Here is a 15,328-nt window from a genome sequence, read left to right as displayed (position 1 = left end):
TAAGCCCTTGCATTTCAGTCATCCACTGTATAAAGTTCTATGCTTGCACAGGGGGAAAAAAAAAAAACACTATGTAAGTAAACTAATCAACCAACCACTCTTAAAAAAATTTGATAAAGGAGGCTGAAAGCAAATGATCAGTAAAAGCTCATTTCCAAAAGTGACATTACAATACAAACAAATTCAGAATTTGAGTATTCTAAAAATCTACAATCCTCCTTTTAAAAAAGAAGTATTTACTATCAAGTGAAGGATAGATATGAAAAAAGAAGTTTTCATTTCAGCTCCATTAAACTGAATGCTGTAAAATTCACTTCAGCTATACCAAACTCCACACCACCTTTGTAAATTCAGTTCTTCCTGTCAGAATGCCCCTTGTTCAGACAGCCAGTTCCTGTGTAATATGTGAGAACTGCTCTTTGAAGCCTTTCCTAATCCTGCTCCCCAGGAGAGACTGTCATTCTCTTATACTTCAAGACCATCCTGTACACATCTGTATTATGGTTATCACATTAATACTATCACTGTTTCTTTGAACATCTACTCTTCTCAACTAGATTAGGAGTTCTTTGAGAGTAGGCAGGCAATGTTACATCTCTATCTCTGTAAGTATCTGTTTTAGTACAGTCCCTGAGAAAGGACAGGCAGTCAGTAAATGCTTGTTGAACAGAAAATGACATGATATATTAATAATAATATTAATATAAGGCTGTTTGTGTTCAGGAAATAGCATGATTCAAACTTCAAATTCTGTATGCAGAAACTATATCAGTTCCACTGGTTCCTATTTTGAAAGGGGGAGATATTTTGATAGCTTTCACAATATGGATTGGGATGAAATAACTTTTCAGTTCTTTTCTACTACATAAAGCTAATGAGTTGTCTCTTTTTTATTTCAAAAAAACCTTAATTTTATTTCACATTATTATTTCTTTGCAATCACCACGTTTTAGGATATCCATGAACCTACATCCCTCTCCCCTGAGAGTTGTATGCCCTAGCATCTACTCCTCTACTATAAACATGAAGACTGAAACGTTCTCTGAAATCTTGGTTTCATCAGCCACAGCTGATTGGACCAGACACAGACATCTGCCTCAAACTGGAGTTTTTCCCAGGGTTTAGAATGGGATCACAGAACCATGAGTGAATATACGAACTTAAGAGTTAGAGGACTCGCTCAGCCATGCGCAGTGGTAAAAGACAACATGCAGGGAGAGAAAAATGAGGCAGACAAGCTGGGGGAGCAGAAGAGATCCTGCTGCCCCGGGGTGGGGAGAAAATAGCTTTCTAAGTTACTGGTGAGTTTCCAATTTCTGGCTCCTCTCCACCTCACAAAAGTCTGGTTGTAACATTAATACTTCTACCCTCAAAGTACTGTGAAAGCCCTAGTATCCTTGCCATCAGCCCTAATTGCCTTTTCAAATAAATTAGTTTGAATTTGGTTTCTAATATTTACAAAGAAATTTTATTTTAAAACCTCGAAAAAGAAAAGGTCAAGTAGGAATACCAAAATGACAGTTAACCACAGGAGAAAAAAAAAAAAAAATTGTTAAAAATGGCTGTTATCCTGGTATCTTCAGGCATTTCTCAGCATAAGAAAATGAAAACTATTCACCAACCACAACAGGCTCAAACAACAACCTATAAATCCAACTTCAGCACAGCTGTCAGTATGAAGAAAATTCTATTTCAAAGTTCAGGGGGAAAAAAGATTAAATAAGAGGGAGGATCTTAGAACTTATTAGAACAAATTATTTTATAAAAAGAAATAATACCACTCACTACTATTCTGACCAAAAAGGGGATGGGAGTATGTCTGATGATAATAGCCAGTACTATCTAACAAGCCTATGTATCATTATACCGTTTCCCCCATCCATCTATACTCTTTTCTCTTAAAAGCATGCCATTACAGAGTCCTCATCTAAAATGCTCAGTGGTAGAAGACAGTGATCTTAAAAAAATAATAAAAAAGGAAGTAGCGCAGTCATTATACAGCATTAATTTCTAAAAAAAAACCAATATATTTTTCTTTGATTAGTTAATTAGTAAGAAGATTCCTTTAGCAACTCAGATTAAAAAAAAAAAAGAGTTTGTTTAGAAACAATTTTCAAAGGGATAATGAAGGAGTGAGAAGACATATGTATACCTGTGGCTGATTCATGTTGATGTATGGCAGAAGCCAACACAATATTGTAAAGCAATTATCCTCCAATTTAAAAAAGAGGAAACAAAAAAGAATGAATACTGCTAACTTTGACTGTTTAAAACAAATATTTATAAGAAAAACTGACTAGTTTCACATAATTAAGATTTAGCAAGATGGGGAAAATCTACAAACTTAATAGAAAGTTCAGAGATAAAAAGAAACCAAAACAACCAGTACTTATATCAAATTTGTCAAGATTAGACAGTCAGTTCTGGGTATTGAGAAAAAAATGAGACATTAGAGTAAAAGAAAAAGCTTATGAAAAATTAAACAGTGACTGCCATAAAAAAGATTTTAAGTAAACAAGCCCCAATTGTTTACAATAATGGAAGCAGGCAGAGGTATCGATCATTTTTAATGACTTATACTGCTTCCAGACTGTACTTACTGAAATTACATTTTATTATGATTGTCCAATATTCTGAGAATTTAAGTCTAGTAATGAAGGAATACTCTGCAGGTTTGACTCCGAAGTGGGAATTTTTCCAATTTCCCCATTCTGCCCTGTTGTTCAATCTTCCTCTGCAACATACTTCAGTTTAACTCCCAAATTAATAAAAAGCATAATATCAGCAGAGCTACCACCCTCACACCTTAATCCATAATAGGAAAGGCTGGTTAATGCTACAGAACAGACTATATGAAGATTAAGTGTAAAATAAGGGCATTCCTAGAGTTTAGTGTTATTAATAAGTTAAAAAAAAAACTGTGTGGGAATTTAACTAATGAAATAGAACAATAAAGAAATGCTAATTATTATTAATGCCAATTTAAAATTTGTGACAGAACACCAAATGCTAGAGCTACTAGAAAGACTAATGGTCAGCTTGCCAAAACGTTCTCAAAAGCTAGGAATTTATCTTTCATTTTAAAACCCAGGATTAGATGGTTTGTTCATTCATTTGATAATTCTAGGATGGGGGGGACTTGAATACATAAATTAAAACGTTCGAAGAGCAGCAATGACATAACAGATTATTTAGTGAACACTAAACAAGTGCCAGGCACTGTTCTAAATGCTTTACCTGCAGTAGCAAATTTAAGTTTCACAACAATCTTATGAAGAATTACCCCCATTTTACAAAAGGAAAGAAACTGAGGTACAGACACATAATAGGTAGTCAAACAGCAAAGCCAGGTTTCAATCTGAAAGTTTGGGTCTAGATCAACTGCTTTATACTGCCTCTCCAATACCAAAATAATTCATTCATCAAAATCTTAACTGAGTGTCTTCTCTGTGCCAGAAGCTGTTATATTTGCTTGAGATATAACACAGTTACTAACAGATTATTTCAGAAGGAACTTGGTAATCCAGACAAGAGTATGGGCCTGACAACCCACAGAATGGGAGAAAATATTTGCAAACAAAGCAACCGACAAGGTATTAATCTCCAAAATATACCAGCAGCTCATCCAGCTCTATGTAAAAAAAAAAAAAAAAAAAAAGGCAGAAGATCTAAATAGACATTTCTCCAAAGACAACATTCAGATGGCCAAAAAGCACGTGAAAAAAATGCTCAACATACCTAATTATCAGAGAAATGCAAATCAAAACTACAATGAATTATCACCTCACATCAGTCAGAAGAGTCACAATCAAAAAGTTTACAAACAATAAATGCTGGAGAGGGTGTAGTGAAAAGGGAGCCCTCCTATACTGTTAGTGGGACTATAAGTTTGTCCAGCCACTATGGAGAACAGTATGGAGATTCCCTAAGAAACTAAAAATAGAACTACCATATGATCCAGCAATCCCGTTCTTGGGCATACATCTGGAGGAAAGTCTAATTTGAAAAGATACATAGCTCAAAGTTCATAGCAACACTATTTACAATAGCCAAGACATGCAAGTAACCTAAATGTCCATCAGCGGATGAATGGATAAAGAAGATGTGATACTTACATAACAATAGAATATTACTCGGCCACAAAAAAGAATGAAATAATGCCATTTGCAGCAACATGGATGGACCTTGAGATTACTGTACCAAGTGAAATCAGAGAAAGAAATATCATATGATATTGCTTATATGTGGACTCAATGATAAAAATAAACTTATTTGCAAAACAAAGTCACAGATATAGAAAACAAACGTATGGTTACCAGGAAGGAAACGGGGAAAGAGATAAATCGGGAGGTTGGGAGTGACATACATACTACTATAAACGAAACAGATAACTAACAAGGACCCACTGTATACACAGGGAACTCGACTCAATAACAGACCTATACAGGAAGAAAGTCTTAAAAAGAGTGGCTATATGTATACGTATAACTGATTTACTTTGCTCTACAGCAGAAACTAACACAAAATTGTAAATCAACTATATACCAATAAATTTTTTTTTTAAAAAGAGCATGGGTCTGAGAAGGCTTTCCAGAAGAAGTAAAGCCTACACTGAGTTTTAAAAGATTCAGAGGAGTTAGAGAGGCAAAAAGAAAAGGGAAGAAGAAAATGAAGTCATTCCAAGCAGAAGGGCTAACAGGCAATGGTAAACAATTCAGAAATAGCATGTACATTCAAGGAATCTTCAAAAAGCAGTTTGATACAGCTGAATGGAAAATGGAAAGCATAAATTTAAAGAGTTAAGATTAGAGCTGCTGCTGCTGCTGCTGCTGCTAAGTCACTTCAGTCGTGTCCGACTCTGTGCGACCCCATAGACGGCAGCCCGCCAGGCTCCCCCGTCCCTGGGATTCTCCAGGCAAGAACACTGGAGTGGGTTGCCATTTTCCTTCTCCAATGCATGAAAGTGAAAAGTGAAAGTGAAGTCGCTCAGTCATGTCTGACTCTTCGCGACCCCATGGACTGCAGCCCACCAGGCTCCTCTGTCCATGGGATTTTCCAGGCAAGAGTACTGGAGTGGGGTGCCACTGCCTTCTCCAGTAAGATGAGAGAACCAGTCTCAAATCATGATGAGGCTTGATGACCTGCTAAAGAGTTCAACCTTTATTCAGTTGACAATGGGATGTCAAACAAGAATTTTCTAACTGTGTTTTAGACATACTAGTCTGGCAATTCTGACATGAATTTCATGGAGATAAAATCAAAGACAGGGAAAACCAGTGAGAAGGTAAGGAAGCAGTTCCTAATAAGGCAGTGGTTAAAACAGGAATACCAGGGCAATGATTGATTGAAAAAATATTTAGGTGGTAAAATCAGCAGAATGCATAGTACATGAATGGATGCAAGGAGAGAAAGGAGGAAACATGAAAGACTCCCAAGTTTCTTGGATGATGAAGTCAGTAGTCACAATGTTTCTGAACACAGATCAAAGAAAAACTTTAGACAGGTAAATAAGTAGTTTGGACAAATGGAGTTTGAAGTGAAGATACATAAGCAGTTGGTAAGAATCTCTGATGCTTTGGAACAATATTAATACTGGAAAAACAGCTTGGTGGGTAACTGGCAGTCACATGGTAACTGAAACCATAGGGATAACTGTGACTTACTGTAAAGGCTAAGAGCAACTGACTAACCCTGGGACCACTTCTTTTGGAACAGGCAGAGGAAGGCAAACCCTCAAAGGGAATGATCAACACACCGAGAAGCTCCAGGATTAACAGAAGAGGGCAGCATTAACAGAAGCGGCAGTCAAGGGGCTGAGCTTCTGAGAAAGGGACCAACAGCATTACTCTCCTTGGTTACTTTAGCGGGAGCAAGTTTAGTGACATAAGAAGTAGAAATTAGACTGCAGTGGGACAAAGAGTTAAGAGTACAGAAAAGATGTAATTTGAACCAATGCAGATTGTTTTCAATTTTCTCATCTATAAATTTGAGGTGGTGGGTTATTTGAGCATTAAATACTTACTACATGGAACCTCACCTATAAGTAATACCACAGGTCCTCAAGCTCACTACACATAGCCATACTGGGTGCCTTTAGGTTCTTATTTCAAACTCCTTTATATGGCAAGGCTTTGCACTTGATGTTCTCCCATAAGAATCATGCTTTCCTCAGCTCTTCACATTAAGCTCTTTCTCATCTGTCAAATATCATCTACTGAGAGGGCTTCCCTAAGAAGTACCCTGAAGACCCTCTCAATCATTCTCTCACATCATCATGTTTTACTTCCTTTGTAACTCTAATGATACTTTCAACTTTTCTCGTTTATTTAGAGGTAGTACAGCAAAGTGATTGAGAGTGTAGGCTCCACAATCAGACTGGCTGCATACAAACTACAGCTCTGCCATTTACTAGCTATATAAGTTGCTAAATCTCTGTGTCCTAATCTCTTCATCTTTAAAAGGAGCAAAATAATAAAGTACTTACCTCACAGACTTCTTGAGGGAATTAAATGAGCTAATCCATGTAAAAATTATTATAAGAATACAGGTAAATTCTGAGCACTCATATTATTTATTTATTTATTTACTTGCAAGGATCTTAGTGCTCCACTGAACTGCATTTTTCAAAATGTACTATTAAAGATATGTGAAGTTCTAGTAACTCTGAGTCCAAATCATAAATATATCAACCAATAACCAAATGAAGGAGTACTGTTCTGACTAAGCCTCAGGAAGTGTTACTTTCATAAAAGAGAATTTTTTTGGCCACAAAAGTCAGAGAGAAAAAAAAAAAAGAGTTAAGATTCTTTAATAAGTAAGGGAAATTTTTGATAAGTTATATATAGAATTACTATGTAATTTAGATCAGCCTATAAAAAGCAAAACTAAAATATGAAGAACAGAGAAAAGAAGGTCCTGAAAAGTTCTGACCTAAGTAACTTTGAAAACAGTGTTTTGACTAGGAACTCTAAAAGACAAAAGAATTTAAGGGAAAAAAAAAAAGATAAAACTTCTCTAGTTGGTAAAGTCATTTCTCACTGGGATATGATTAACAATTATGAAACTAAACATGTATAATGAGACTGAACAAATAAGTAAGTGGACAGCGGATGGTGAGAACCAAGTTTTTCATTTCTGGAGAATAAGGTCACAAATAAGCAAGGGGGTAAGGCTAGGATGAACCATGTGGTACTGAAATAGAGTCAAAAAGATATCAGACATGAAAAGATGCTCAACATCACTCATTATCAGAGAAATGCAAATCAAAACCACAATGAAGTACCATTACACGCCAGTCAGGATGGCTGCTATCCAAAAGTCTACAAGCAATAAATGCTGGAGAGGGTGTGGAGAAAAGGGAACCCTCTTACACTGTTGGTAGGAATGCAAACTAGTACAGCCGCTATGGAAAACAGTGTGGAGATTTCTTTAAAAACTGGAAATAGAACTGCCATATGACCCAGCAATCCCACTTCTGGGCATACACACTGAGGAAACCAGATCTGAAAGAGACACGTGCACCCCAATGTTCATCGCGGCACTGTTTATAATAGCCAGGACATGGAAGCAACCTAGATGCCCATCAGCAGATGAATGGATAAGGAAGCTGTGGTACATATACACCATGGAATATTACTCAGCCATTAAAAAGAATTCATTTGAACCAGTTCTAATGAGATGGATGAAACTGGAGCCCATTATACAGAGTGAAGCAAGCCAGAAAGATAAAGACCAATACAGTATACTAACGCATATATATATATGGAATTTAGAAAGATGGTAACGACAACCCTATATGCAAAACAGAAAAAGAGACACAGAAGTACAGAACAGACTTTTGAACTCTGTGGGAGAAGGTAAGGGTGGGATGTTTCGAAAGAACAGCATGTATATTATCTATGGTGAAACATATCACCAGCCCAGGTGGGATGCATGAGACAGGTGCTCGGGCCTGGTGCACTGGGAAGACCCAGAGGAATCGGGTGGAGAGGGAGGTGGGAGGGGGGATCGGGATGGGGAATACGTGTAAATCTATGGCTGATTCATATCAATGTATGACAAAACCCACTGAAAAAATAAATAAATAAATAAAGGGGGAAAAAAAGAAAAGAAAAAAAAAAGATATCAGTATGAAGTTACACTTAGCTTCATACAGATACAGATATACATATGTAAAAAAAGTTATATATTTGCATACATGGGTTAGTATACATACATACATATCCTAAGTCTGTACACTGAAATCTAAAAGTAATGATATCTCAACAGCAATGAGCATACCCAGTGCCCAAATCTTGGTTTCTAATACCCTTCTCTAATAAAAGTAACCAAAGATCCTTAAATAAATGATTGATTATAGGGCTGGGGCAGGGAATACAAAAGATTAGCCTGGAGAATTTTGTAGTGCCAGAAAGTACAAAAGGGCTCAAAAGAACAGCAGCAATGGTTTCTGTCCTGTTGGTTACAGGAACCAACTAGAAAGAAGTGGAGTAACTTGAGCAACAGAATAGGAGTATAGGAGTATAATTCAAACAGTATAGCAGTATAACTCAAATTTGAAATGAATGTCCATGAGTCCACACTGATATAAATGATAAAATTAAAAAATGGGGGAGAAAAGGAACATCTCCTTTAAAGAAGAATTCCAAATAATTTTGTAGATACTCATCCCTGGAGGAGTTGGAGCTTAACTTCCCACCTTAACTTTCCCACTGAATATGGTCTGCTCTTAGTTACTTGTTCCTAAAAAGTAGCACGTGGAAAAAACTTTACAGTAGAGAAACCTGGCAAGCAGTACCTCAGCCAGGTGAACAAGGTTAAAAACATCAGTGATAAGTCATACTGATAGGTACCCTTGATATGACATGAGAATGGCATTTTCTCTCTGCAGTCATCCTCCCATAAACCCATAACTCGAGTCTAATTATGAGAAGAATATCAGGCAAACCCAAATTGAGAGACATTCTACAAAATACTTGACCCATACTCCTCAAAACTGGCAAGGTCATCAAAAGCAAGGAAAATCTGAGAAGCTGTCATAGCCCAGAGGAGCCAAAGGAAACATAATGACTAAATGTAGTGGGCGATCTGGATGGGATTCTGGAGCTGAAAAAGGACATTAGGTAAAAACTAATGAAATCTGAATAATAAATTATGGACTTTAGTTAATAGTAATGTTCCAGTGTTGGTTCCTTAATTGTGACAAGTGTAATAGAGAAATGTCGGATGTTAGCAATAGGGGAAACTGGGTGCGGGGAATGTGGTAACTCCCTGAAACTTCTCTGTAAATGTAAAATTATCCTATTGATAAAATTAAAAGTTTATTTAGATTAATTAATAATAATAGCAGGGAAGTTATTGCCTTAACCAGACTGATTTTAGTCCTTTAAGTCATGTATAAGAGGGTTGGACAAAATTAGAAATACAGTTGGTACTATATAAAGCAATCTCAATGATGATGAACAGTTTATAACATAGTATATGAAAGTGCCCAAGTCATTTCATATGTGCATGTTTTTATTCCTTAGTTGATAAAGCACTTTAGGAGCAGAAAACTCTCCTAAGTAGGAGGCCACTCAAACTTTAAAATAAAAATTGTGGTACTAATTATTACTAATAAAAATTCCACCTGGCCTTTGAAGTCCATGAAGTTTAAATAGTTCTACTCAAATATATTCACTTGTACATTACTGAGACATTTCCTCATAGTCTCAGAAGGAGAGGAATATAACCATACGTATTTTAAGAAAGCACACTAGGAAGTTCACTAATAACAGTATATTAAAATTCAAAATTCACAACTAGGGTTCATAATGGGCACTGTTCGAGAGATTTGGAAACTCCAAAAATTAAAAAAAAAACCCACTAACATTTGTAACTATCTTGAATATATTAAAAAGAACTCTTACAAAGCAGTAACAAAAAAGTCCAGTATAAAATGTGTGAAGGATAGATATAGGCAAATCACTGAAGAGATAACCAAAAATACCCAAATATAAGAAAAGATGAAAAAAAAAAAGATGAAATAAAAACAGAACACAAATGAAATGCCATGTCACACCAATCAGATTGGAAAAATCTAAGAGTCTGACAACACCAACTACTGGTAAGGATGTGCACAAATAGAAACTGTCAGTATTCTATAAACACCAGGGAAAGAGGGAAAATTTTATATTCTAAGACCAGGCAATTTGACAATCAGGTATATGACCTGGAGAAACTCTGGTATGTTGCTTGAAGAGATACAAGGATTTCATGAGGCACTATTAATAGTAGATAAAAAATGAAAACACTCTAAATGTTTATCAATAGATGAAATGACAAACTCCAGTTCATTTATCAACGGAACACTACAAACCAGTCAAAAATAAATGAACTAGACCTACAGTGCCAATAGGAATCGAGGGGAAAAAAAGTAAAATAAGGAAAGCAAGTTTCAAAGTGTGTATACCATGACACAATTGTATTAATAGCTGGCTAAATTTACCAGGGCACGGTTTTAAGCGGCTTAAATATAAAATTAAAAAGCACCTCATTTAAATTTTACAACCTTATGAGGTAAATATTTCTATTATCTAGATTTGATAGATGGGGACACTGAGGCATGGAAAAAATTTTGAAATTTGCCAAAGGTCACAAAACTATTAAGTCGCAGACTCAAGATTCAAGCCTAGGACATTACGGCTCCAAAGTCCACACTCCTCAAAAGCATCAAAAGCAATGTCATGTACTACACACACATATATATATAGTTTATTGAAAGGTAAACTGGAAGGATATACATCAAATTCATCACAACAATTGCCTCTGGGAGGGGAGAGAAAGAAAGAGGATGAAATTGGGGAGAAAAGAAGAGACTTTTTATCAGCAATGTTCAGGTAAAGTATAAAGATCTACATTGAAATTTTAGAATTTAGTGTGTTCTTTACACAGTTCTTTTATATTAACTGTGTATCTAAAGCAAAAATAAAAGAGATGTCAAATTTTCTATGGTGAGTATGTGTGTTGCTTACTACTTTGGGGAATTTTCTGTATTTTTTAAACTTTTCAAAATGTCTCCCCTATCAAACAATATTTTAACAAAAATAAATGTAACAAATTTCCAATCTCCATATTTCAGCTTTTATTTGGAAATGCCAACAGCTAAACTGGGAGTTTATGTATGTGTATACACTTTAACATACATATGGAAAATGCATTATTATGTGGTTCAAAAGATACAAACTAAACATACCAGAAACAGTATTTCTTATATTTTGATGACTCACTATTCTCAATGAAAATGAAGTACATATAGCAATAGCAGGAAAATTCCCTTAATATCTTTCTACCTCTTTTTTTCTGCTGCTTTCTACTTGTTTGTGTTTTTGAAAAGAAGGAAGCAAAAAGAAAGTCCCAAGAAATTGTCACATACTTTAAAAAATAACAGCAGCCATAGATAAACCTATGTGGAGTCCTTCTAAACTTAAGACTTCCCAACATACAATCAATTCCAAAAATTTACTTGTAAATTGGTTGTCTGGAACTCAGATCATATTTTCCCATAAAGAAAGTTAAAAGAGGATGTAATCACCAGGAAAAAAGATACTGCCTGAGGTGCCTGGCAGTGAGACAGAGAAGGCAGAGCACAGTATATGCACTGATGAACCAGAAAGAAAAGAAAGGGTTTTCTCTGCCAGGGTTTGAGGTTAGAAACCATGTTTCATTCATTCACCTTGGTATTCTCAGTGACTACCAGAGTACCTGGTACCTCATCAACATTTGAAAACCCGCTGCCTGCTGACTGATGAGGTAATGAAGAAAAGACTTGAGTCAAACAGTTCATCAGTTGGTGGCACCGGCAACACAGAATAGTGAGGGTTAAGACACAAACAGAAAAAAGGTAGGAGAGGAACAATGTGCAGTAATAGGAGCATCCATATATAGAAAACTGTTATCAGGCTGGTGCTGGTGGCTAAGAGAATGCCTTCACCTGTATCACTAGCTGTTTCCATTATTGTTGTGTATTGCATAAATACCGTATTTTCAGTTAGTTTTGTTAATAATGAGGCATAAGGCAGTCTCTATTGGGGCAGTAGTTATATGCGATTTTCAGGATTTTCTCCTGTGACTCTTGAAAACATATTAGTTTCATTTTAGTTATTATTAGAGTAATACTACTCAGAAGAGAGAACAAAATGCAAACACTAAAATAGAAATTACCGAAAATCCTATCATCCAGAGATAATGTCTTTTAATATTGTATGCATTTCCTGAAAATAATTTTGCCATATATATGATATATAAAAAATGATAACATAGTAATTCCTTTTATTCCTATTTTTCTCTCAAGATTACATTGTGCTTTCTCATGTTAGTAAATTAAAAAAAATACTTGTTATTGCATTTACCACACATATTAACTGCCATTAATTTTACTAATCCTCTAGTATATGGCATTTTAACTTACAGATTTTTCACTATTAGAGTAACATACTATATAAATTAATCCCTTCTTATATATAAAGCTCTACATTGCTATTTTAGAATTCAAAGTGATAATTATGATACACAGTAATAAAGCATGGAGTACTTGACTTGCCCCCACAATTTCTACTGAGCAACAGTCAATAGGACACTGAACAAACAAGAAAGAAAGAAATTTTTATTGACTTTTCTTCATTTTCTTCTTCCACATTTGGTAGGAACAAGGAAAAATTTCCACAAAATAATTCTCTGATATCAGAGAGGACAAGAATAACAAGTTAATTTCTCTGCTACAGTCACTTCTGTCTGCTACAGCCACTTCTTCTTCCACTTAGAATAATGAACCATCAATTTAAATAGGAATAAATAAGATATAACATTTATAATACATCAAACATCTCTGTATTGGAGCTTAAATCTAAGCACATAAATAAGAAGTATGCTTTGAAAAATTCTGCAAACAAAAGATAACATTAACTAGTATCACTCAATGAAAAAATAGCTTTCTTTTACAATTCTTCCATATTTTTATTATTGTTGAATGAATTAGAAAATGTCATGCATTCTATCTCTTCCTTCTCACAGCCTCCCAATTACTCCAAATTTATTCGAGTTGCCATAAATAGGTCAACAGCTCCATGAGCTTGAGAATCAATAACTATTTAAGCCAGTGGTAACTCATGTGGAAAAGTTCAGAACAAATCAGCATCAGCTTCCTGGCTCTCTTGCACAAACATAAAATTTATACTGCTTAACCAATTTTCAAAAGTGTAACTTTGTGTACATAAATTTAAAACTGAGGCCAAATTTTACTTATTATTTATTCCCAGTACTGGGCTACTGTCAAGAGCAATTAACTTTCCTAACAAATACATTCTTTTAAAATTCCACAATGAAGTTAAGTCTACGCTTAATCATTCAGAAAAAGAAAATTATGTAACATACAGTAGTATAATGATGACGATGATGATAATATACACTATTCTGGACTCCTACTGAGAGCTGCAGTTCAAAAAGAGAAAATGTGAAAATGAGGTAAAAGCTACCCAAAATGTTTAATTCTGGCCAAAACAAAGCAAAGTTCCCATAAAAGAGGCCTAATAACAATTTTTTTGTTTCATTACAAGTTCAAAAGGGGTGCAAATATCTCAGAAATCTTGTATACTTAGATTTTCAAAAGCTGAAATCCTAGTATCTAAACATAAAACTGTATAACTTGCCCAAGAGTCCTTATTTATTACCCAATCTTAGGTCCCCCAGAGACTACTTTTTACAATAATCTCAAATGCACTACAGCAGATTAATGTAACCTGGACTACGCTGTTCACAGGTGTCGTCTCCCCCTTCCCCCAACAGGAGAGAAGAGGTGGATTAGGGCAAGCAAAAATAGAAAGAGACTATGTACACCAAACAACAGCTTGTAATCTTGTAAAATTGCTTCTTTTAAACTTGGACTATTATTGTCATTAACGGATAATATTTTAAAGAATAACACATTCACGGAGTAGTACAATTCCTGCCCTTACGGGTCTCTAGCTAGCTGACACGCGTTTTCTTCCCAGATAAATGCATGCCTGTTGACTGATGCCTATCCTGCTGTTGCAAACAAGAAATAACTGTCCTATGAGACAAAAACCCTTCTCTAAGGCTCCAGGCGTAACCATACGTTTGAATTAAAAGCACACTGGAACAGTAACAAAAATCTTTCAGTACATTTATCATTTAAAAGCATGATCATGAAAAGTCGTTGCTGCGACCCAGTTTTGGGTCACAAGCTTTTCTTCCCCTCCTCCCCCCAGAAAGCGGTAAACTTCAAAGGGAATGGTGGCGACCAGGAATTGTTTATCACCTCCCCGCCACCCCCCTCCCAAAAAAAAAAGACTAGGGAAAAACCCCAAACTGGCCAACTTGGACCTTGAGCAGGCTCACTCTGGCCAAGGTAGGCAACGCAGACCCCCGCGAGAAATCGGGCCTCTGGGGGCCCGCCAGGCTCCAGCTGCCGCCTGTTTAAAACGTCGAGCAGGTGGGATTCCGTGAGGCCACCTCCGTCTTACGTAACGAGCTTGTCAAAATCCCAGCTCCAGGACCTCCCCTCTCACCGCCCCCGCCCCCACCCCCCAACTAGAGCCCCAGGCCAGCCCGGAATAGAAAATCCGGAACGAAAACAGAGGAGACCCCCCAGCTGCCGACGCAGCGGCGCGGGTGCTGCTCTGAGCACCACCGCGCCACCCGCAGCCGACCCAGCTAGCGAAGGACAGCCAGGCTCCGCGAAGCCCCCGAGCGGAGGTCGCGGCCATCCACGCCACATCTCCGAGCCCAGCCGGCCCCGCTCCCGTGCCCACGGCTGTCACCGCTCCGGGCAGTGACAGCTCCACATGCCACCGCTGTCCGCGCCGCCGCCCCCGCACTCACCTCACCGCTGGCTCCCGCTCGAGAAGCGGGTCGAGCTTGGGGAGCGGTGCGGCGTCCACTCAGCGGTGGCGGGACACGAGGGGCTGAATGCCGCGGCGCTCCGAACCCGCTTAGCTCATCCCCAGCGGCGCTCCGCCCTGCGCGGCACCCCCGCCCGCCCAGGCCTGCCGTCTCAGTCAGACGGGACTCCCCCTCCCCTCGCGGCCGCGGCTGCCTCCGCCTCCTTCTCTGGCTCCAGCCGCCGCGGCCGCCGCCGCTGCGACCGGCGCCATCTTGACAGTGACGGAGGGGACGGAGGCGGGGATCGCGGCCTGCTAGCGCCAATAGCGGACCGGGCCCTTGCTCGAGGGGGCGGCTCAGGGGCGCGTTGAGGGTCGCGGGGTCCTAGCGCCGGATACGCGCTAGGCGTAGAAGGTGGGCGGAGCTGAGCAGTGTTCTCTCGTGACGCGCC

General features: G+C 37.8%; 1 protein-coding gene across 5 annotated transcripts in view; it reads right to left on the bottom strand.

The window, feature by feature from the left end:
- Positions 1–15,063, bottom strand: part of DENND4A (DENN domain containing 4A) — a 112,973-nt gene extending 97,910 nt beyond the window's left edge. For 2 of the 5 annotated variants that reach the window (XM_061158026.1, XM_061158028.1), the window contains exon 1: positions 14,878–15,062. The gene's annotated coding sequence lies outside the window, so the exon portion shown is untranslated. Of the gene's footprint in view, positions 1–14,877 lie in introns of all 5 variants that reach the window. The other 3 variants (XM_061158027.1, XM_061158030.1, XM_061158031.1) reach the window with 3 other exon arrangements.
- Between the last annotated feature and the right edge of the window lie 265 nt (positions 15,064–15,328).

This window comes from Dama dama, chromosome 12 (assembly GCF_033118175.1).
Source record: "Dama dama isolate Ldn47 chromosome 12, ASM3311817v1, whole genome shotgun sequence".
NCBI lineage: Eukaryota > Metazoa > Chordata > Mammalia > Artiodactyla > Cervidae > Dama > Dama dama.
The sequence above is the reverse complement of the archived record's forward strand: the minus strand, read 5'-3'. Positions and strand labels throughout refer to the sequence as shown.